Source organism: Papaver somniferum, chromosome 9 (genome assembly GCF_003573695.1).
Source record: "Papaver somniferum cultivar HN1 chromosome 9, ASM357369v1, whole genome shotgun sequence".
Lineage (NCBI taxonomy): Eukaryota > Viridiplantae > Streptophyta > Magnoliopsida > Ranunculales > Papaveraceae > Papaver > Papaver somniferum.
Window position 1 is genome coordinate 1,365,927 of NC_039366.1, and position 7,091 is coordinate 1,373,017.

The 7,091-nt window shown below is 41.6% G+C and overlaps 1 long non-coding RNA gene across 1 annotated transcript; it reads right to left on the bottom strand.

The window, feature by feature from the left end:
* Positions 1–406: 406 nt before the first annotated feature.
* LOC113309477 lies at positions 407–1,596 on the bottom strand. The gene is made up of 2 exons (XR_003340620.1): positions 1,182–1,596; positions 407–959 (listed from the first exon to the last, which is right to left on the bottom strand). It is a non-coding gene; the product is annotated as an uncharacterized LOC113309477 (long non-coding RNA).
* Positions 1,597–7,091: the final 5,495 nt, after the last annotated feature.

Consider the following 7,091-nt stretch of genomic DNA (forward strand, 5'->3'; position numbering starts at 1 on the left):
ATAACAAAAAATGATAGTGATAAGGGAGAGTGCAATTCCTGCTACAACAGAACTTGAGTGTTTGATTTCCCCCAGTTCTAACCTGATTCTAACATCAATAGAAGATGTAACATACACGAAAAATATAGGAATACAAGACGAAAGGAATACTTGACTACCGCTGCCATAGTGTGCGAGAAAATGGACTTGATCAGCAAAGCCACCAAATCAAATACTTGGTTAGCAAAGTATAGGAACCCACAAGGGTTATAAATGTGCCTAACAGAAGAAAAAAAACATGCTAAAAGACCATCAAGTTATTCAAGGAACAGCTTACGATGGAGGAAAGTGAAGATTACAAGGTTTTATGCTATACGGGAAGTTGTTAAAATTTGAATGCAGTACATAGATTATCATCGCATTGTAGTACTCAGAAATAAAGATAACTATCCATTAAGATTGTTGTAACTTGTAGCTCAATTAAGAGGGAGACGCTTAGCTCAATTTTTCATTAACAAAAAGGAAAAAGATTACAACGGAGCAACTTTTCCCCCAAACAAAATGTAATTCTCTTTGATATGGATTACAGATGGTTCTCATACTTAGCTTGAAAGTACATAGTGACACGGTTTGTAGATGTTGTCTTTTGCATCGAAAATATACATCCAACTGAGTGCTGCGCTCTTCTTAATTCACAGTAAGAATCTTCAAAAAAATGAATACATGATAAACTGAAAATATATATATAAAAAAAAAACAATGAACCGTTAATATATATTAATGCAGCAAAACACATCAGTGTTAATTCAGTATGGATACATAGATCAAACTACAACATAAATGAGATTCTAGATGTCTAAGACTCGGAAAAGAAAAAAGTACAAGATAAAAAGGTGAAGGCGAAGAGAACCTTATGGAGAGCTGATAAACCCAACGTAAAAAATAGTGTAAAAAGTATAGCCGGCTGATGTTCCCTCTAGCTGCAATATCAAAACAAATAGGCAATTCATCAAACAGTTAACCACTTAAAACTACTGAAGTGAAGTCAACAACTACTTCTTTGGGTTCACGTATACAAATCTATGAAACACTTAACGTAGTAAGATTGATGAGACTTGAAAAAGGCATATCTTTTTCATTAGTACAATTCATCAAACACTTTACTTACAAATGCTGATGCTTGGGCTGATCAAAATTCTTACCTGGGCTAATATTATTTTCTTAAAGAATTACAATGGCATAAATAAACTTTTAGGCATTTTGGGGTGGGCTACAGCCTGGGTAAGCCACCCCTACTACCGTCCCTGATTATTCGTTTAGCAACCTTATCACTTCTTCTTATCGATCTCGCTGGTGTTGATACTGCTTGTACTAAGTTTGTTGCTGCTACCTTATTTGCTTCTCTAGTTGCATAAGACACCATTAGTAGTACAAATAGAAGTGGAATTGCGGATAACAATGACGGCATTTCTCTAGTACTAGGTATATTATTATGATCTCTACTGTTAGTTTTGAGAGGGTCTTTAGTAATAGTAATCTCAATCCGTTGTTCAATTTTGACTTGAAAGAAAGACGAAATGAAGATAAGGTCATTGAAGGCCACATGTGTAGTACCAATAATTCAAGCAGGAACAGGGAGGAATTGTATTTCCTGGTGGTCAAGCTCATAAATTAATGGGATGATTATGGACCATATACGGATTATTAGACTGGCGATGACCACATCATGATATACGAAAATTCAACGGAAAGACCTTAAATAGATAGGCCATTTATTTTTCTCAGCCACCCAAGTGTATCGAGCTTCAAATTTGTTCCCATATATCATCTGTAATCTTCTCTAGTCTGGATCGTAGGCTCCAGGCGCAATTACAAGTGGGTTCAAGGCATTTAATGAGTTCCTCTTCAGTCTTCCATGCCCTTTACTTGCAAGTTTGCAACCTATTTTCACCGACATTTTTTTTTTTTTGGGTCAATCATGTGATTACTGGAAATCCAGCAACACACCCACATGGAAAGTGAGTAAGATCTAAGACATGATGACACAAGAACTTAAATTTATTTATTAATCTCAAGCGAAATACAAGTTACACTCGTGGGTTATTAGGAAACCCTAATTCCTTTCCAAGCCTATGAATTACAAGGAAACCATAACTCTTTCTCTCTCCTATTCTAGACCTCTCCCCCTCCGAAAGATCTCTCCCTTTACATTGTCCAAAGGTCTCTATTTATAGGCCTAAGCAACCTTAGTGGCATACAACTCATATCATCTCGCCGAGGTTACTTTATGCTTCGTCTGGAGCATATTCCGTAAAGTTTACCCCCACTTTTCGCTGACTTCACGTGGTCTTGTCGGGACACCTGTCCTTTTTCTTGCGCCCTACTGTTCCTACTTCACGGCTTATCTTCTTCGCCAAGTAACCTCTTCGTGGCTTTGCCTTAGTATCTTGATGGTCCTTCTATTTTATTCGTGGTGGAGAGCTATCTCGCGCTTGGGATTTGTATCTCGCCTTCTGATGTTGGCTGATTTGACAGGTCACTGACACGGATCTTTGACTAGGATTTTCTTACTTTACTTGGTATGACACGTGGCAATCCTATTTCGTGTACCTACATTTTAGCTTTTCTTATTCTGTCCAAGTTGCTACGGGGATGGAATAAGAACCGTTTCAGTTTCCTTAACCGTCACGTTCTCCATACCCATAATTCCACGTGGCCACGTTCCCTGGAGAACCGTCCGTCACCGGTCACCTTTACTTCTATCATGTCGTTTCCCGGTTTTACCGGTCCATTCTTCTTGCTATAAATACACTTCTCCACCCTTACCTGAGTTTCTTTTCTGCCTCTTTTAATCTCTGCTCTTTTCTTGTTTAATCTCTGCTCTTACTTTTACCTTGTTTTCTCAAATCCTCTACTTTGTTCATCACCATGTCTCCTAAAGGCGTTTCTGCATCTGCTTCACTTAAAACTCTCGAGATATTTCACGCCGAGATCCAGGAGTTAGGTTTAACCTTAACTACATCTGTTGATTCTTCCCCAGATCCCGCTGTTCTTGCTACCAAGAGATGAAACTGAACTACCGGTGGCTTGGTTCGGACACTTGGTCTGCTGATAAGGTGATAATCTCTCTAGGTCAGTTGAGATCGGGACTGTCTTTCCCTTTGTATGATCCTTCAAACCCCATTTTCTTGGAGATTCTCGGTAGGTTGCTGTGCAGGGTTTTCCAGCTTACTGGTAATGCGATTCGGATCGCCAACGAGTTCAAAGTCCGTTCTCGTGATGGTATCTCGCAAATTCCTTCTTCAACGGACGAATTTGATTCCTTGGATTTCAACATAGACTCTTTCATGGACAACTATTCAGCTGTGTTTACAAGCACCAGGGAGCATCAGGAGTGGGGTCTTGAGCTTGTTAGGAAGGTGGTTTCTTCCCCCGTTAAGGATCTTCTACTGGATGTGGATTCCCAACTTCGTCTCTCCGTTGATGACTGGGTGAGGTTTCCTTTAGTAGTCGGCGGTCCTTTTGTTTGGGGTTACGACGAAAAGGGCTTTCCTCGCAATGGTCCCCTTCCCAGACATTGTTACCTCGAGGGATGTGATCCCTGGAGACTTCGCTGGATTGTTCCTAGCGAGGTATGATTTTTCCTACTGCGATTTGTATCATTTGGAGCTATCAATTGTACTTATGCTTCTCAATTCGTTTTAGTATGCGATGCCTGCTGCTGGACTTGTCAAGGTGCGACAGGAGAAGAAAGTGGTTGCTAAGAAGACTCCCTCTGAACAGGTACCATTTTCGTCTATTGCTAGCGATTTCGTGATAATTGTCTATCCTGACGTCATGCCTCTTTGCATGGTGAACTACCCACTTCTGGGGTACCCAAGGGTCACAAGAAACGTTCTCACCATACTCCTCCTCCTTCTTCTGAGGTACCATCCTTATCACCTTTTATTTGTAAATCTTAGCCTTTTTGGTTTTTAACTCTTGACTTCGAAGACGAGTGCTCCCCTATCTGGTGCATCCAAGAGGCTGCGAAATACCCTGGATGTGGATGCCTTAGCTGCAATACAGCCTTCCGCTCTCCTTGGTCGTCCCTTTCGCACTAAGCAACAATCCCCTTCAGTTAGTGCTCCTGCTCCTCCGAAAGAAGCTGATTCTGTTACCCGTTCCAAGGACGCTGATTCCCCTGTTCAGCCAGGAGTTGAACATCCTAAGAGTTTTCCGTAGGTACCTCCCTCTGGCGAGAATGGAAAGCAACCTGTCCGGCCTGCAATGTCAAATCCTTTCTTCGACCCTGACATGAAATTCATTCGAGGTATCTACCACAAGGCCCAAGAAGATCCGGCTATGAGATCTCGTGCTTTGGAGTCTTTGTCCGCCTCTGTTTCTGACGACTTCCTCTCCCAAGACTCGTATGTGCTTTTGAGTGCTTCAATGAATCTGTCTCTCCAGCAGCACTCTACCTTGATGAACCAGGTGATTTCTTTGTGCCTTTTCTGCCATTTTTCCTCTTCGGCTCCGAGATCTATTTTCCGAGTTCAAGTTTTGCTTCGTAGGAAGTCTACCGTCACATGACCAACCTCGTGGAAATTCAGTTTGTTCGCGAGATGGCTAGGAAGGATGAGGCTAAAGTCAAAGCTTTATCGGATGACCTTCAGAAAGAAAAAGATCATTCCCGCAAGCAAAGCCAAAAGATAGAGAATCTTTTGAGTAAGTTCTTTTTTTCTTGGACGTCCCTCTATTGTTCTTTCCTTTGCTTCCATTATTTTCTTATTTTATGCTTCGTCAAGCTCGATGCATGCAACGTCAAATGAGCACCGACGAAGCTTCCTCCTCGCTGGAAGATATTCGCGCTGAGATGGTGAACCTTACAACTCAAAATGATATTTATGTTTCTGAGAACTCCATCCTTAATGAAAAGGCCGAGACCCTTTGCTTGAAAGTGGACCGTCTCTCAGTTGAATGCTCCCATAACGAGGAACTGAACCTCCATCTCCACAATGAAAACCTGCGCCTTAAGTCGGAGCTTCAATGGGTTTCCAATTCCCTTACTACCTCACGGAACCTCCATTCTTCGTCGATATCTAACTATGAGAAACTGTAGGAAGATTACGATCGAGTGATCAAAAGAAAAACCGAGCTCGCAGCTACTCTTCGTAGGTCTTGGAGCACTGTGGACAGTCTAAACGAGGAGATTTATTGTCAGAAGAAAAAGGTGGAGCTCTTGCAAGCTAAATTAGCTACTACCTCTCGTCCAAAACCTGCGAAATCCTCTCCTCCGATCAAGCCTGCAAGTCTTCATTGAAAAGGCGCTCTCGCCATTCAGTCTGACAAGAGCACTTTGAAATCCCTCATGGTGAAGGTTGGGATAGAATGTATCATGAGTTATGCGTTCACTTGAAGATTCCAACTTCAAAGTCGCCAAGCTCGATCATCTGTACTATGATGTTCAGAGTACTTTAGATACTACTATCCTTCAGGCGGAAGGTAGTTTTTAGGTGTATTATTATATTTGTTTGACCCGACGTACTTCCTTGTTTCTAATGTAGTTTCTCTTATATTCGCAGAATCAGATGAGCGTCATAAGAATCAGGTCCTTCGTATCACCAGGGAGAGAGATGAAGCTCGTGGTGAAGTTTCTCGTCTTATTGTGGAGGTTGAAAGACTAAATGATAATATGGACGAGATCATCGATTCTTCCAAGAATGTATCCAAGACGACCCCCAAGAATACTCAGAGCTATTTGGTTCCACTCTTTAATGACTACTTCGCTGAGCGTGGCATTCCTCCTCCTTCTTTTCCTTTGGAGATTTTTTCTGATGATGAGAAGCCTCAGGATGAAGCTGCTGAACCTACCAACGAGGAAGTGTCTCTTGATGACGACGAGGAACCAAAATTTGACACCGCGAAGGACAACGAGGGGTCCAAGGGAGATTCTACTAGCTTTACCGGAGCAGGAGGCGAGATCCTTGAGACAACCACCATCGATAGTGCCATTCCTCAGTAGCACTTTTAGTTTTGTCTTCTCTCGTCTCAGATTAGTGTTTTATAACTAATTTTTTTATGGGCGCTCCAAGCTTGGGGGACAAACACTTTATTTTGGGAATCATCACATTTCATGATATTATGATTTTGTTTTATCAAGCGTGTGTTTATTTGATTTCCGATATTTGCCTCAAGTATATACTGACCGTGGAAACTCTCAAAAGAATAGTGAAGCCTTTAAGTATATACTTGCCTTTTATTCTTTTGCGAGTTTTCATCTTCGTTTCTGCCTTCAACTTTCAAATCACCCTCAGTTCCGGCTTTCTTTCTTCACTCATCCATGTTGCCTTTTGCTTTTCGGCGAGGTTAAGAATGCTAATTTAAAAGAGTGAGGAGCATCGGTTGCTAAAGTATGCGCCCGGTCTTAGTTTTTTACCTTAGGTTCCTTCTTGCCCTGTCCTGTAGCCTTAGATTGTATCTTAAGCGCTTTGTAGTTTTGTGCGGATAATGCCAAAAGAACAAAAAATATAAAAGTATATACTTGCCTCTTGTTCTAGTTGGCATTATCCGATCGAGACGAGATGGTTCTGAGAATGCTCTTTATAACTTTGCTGTTTCAGTAGCTGTGTCTATTTCTTGCTTATCTCCTTGGTTTCCTTGTTTATGAGGTATTAATGCGCCTCCTAATTAAGGTCTTATTGCTCCTCACCCTGTTTTTAAGGGTATTACTTCGGCGAAGTCTCATGCGCTTGCTATTTTTGAGAATAACAATCCATCAACCTCTCCTTAACATTTTTGCTAAGTTTTATTTTTGCGACAATATGACAGGCCTATCTATTCCCATGAATAGCAGCCCCATGACATTACCGTCTTTTTTGGTCACACAACTCCCTAATCTGGAGGGTGCCATCCCTTTATATTTCCCTTGAGTGCCCCTTCAAGGAGGTTAACCCTAACATGCATGTTGGTCTCCTCCCATCCGTTTATTACGACATTTAGTTGTTTTCGTGACTTTTAATCCTCTTCGCCGATAAGGCTCGGAGTTACGAAGTCACACCCTAAGTGGGGTTTCTTTGGGATCAAGTGCATCGTAGCTAAGACTTGCCAGAAAGACATGGCCGGTAACGCTC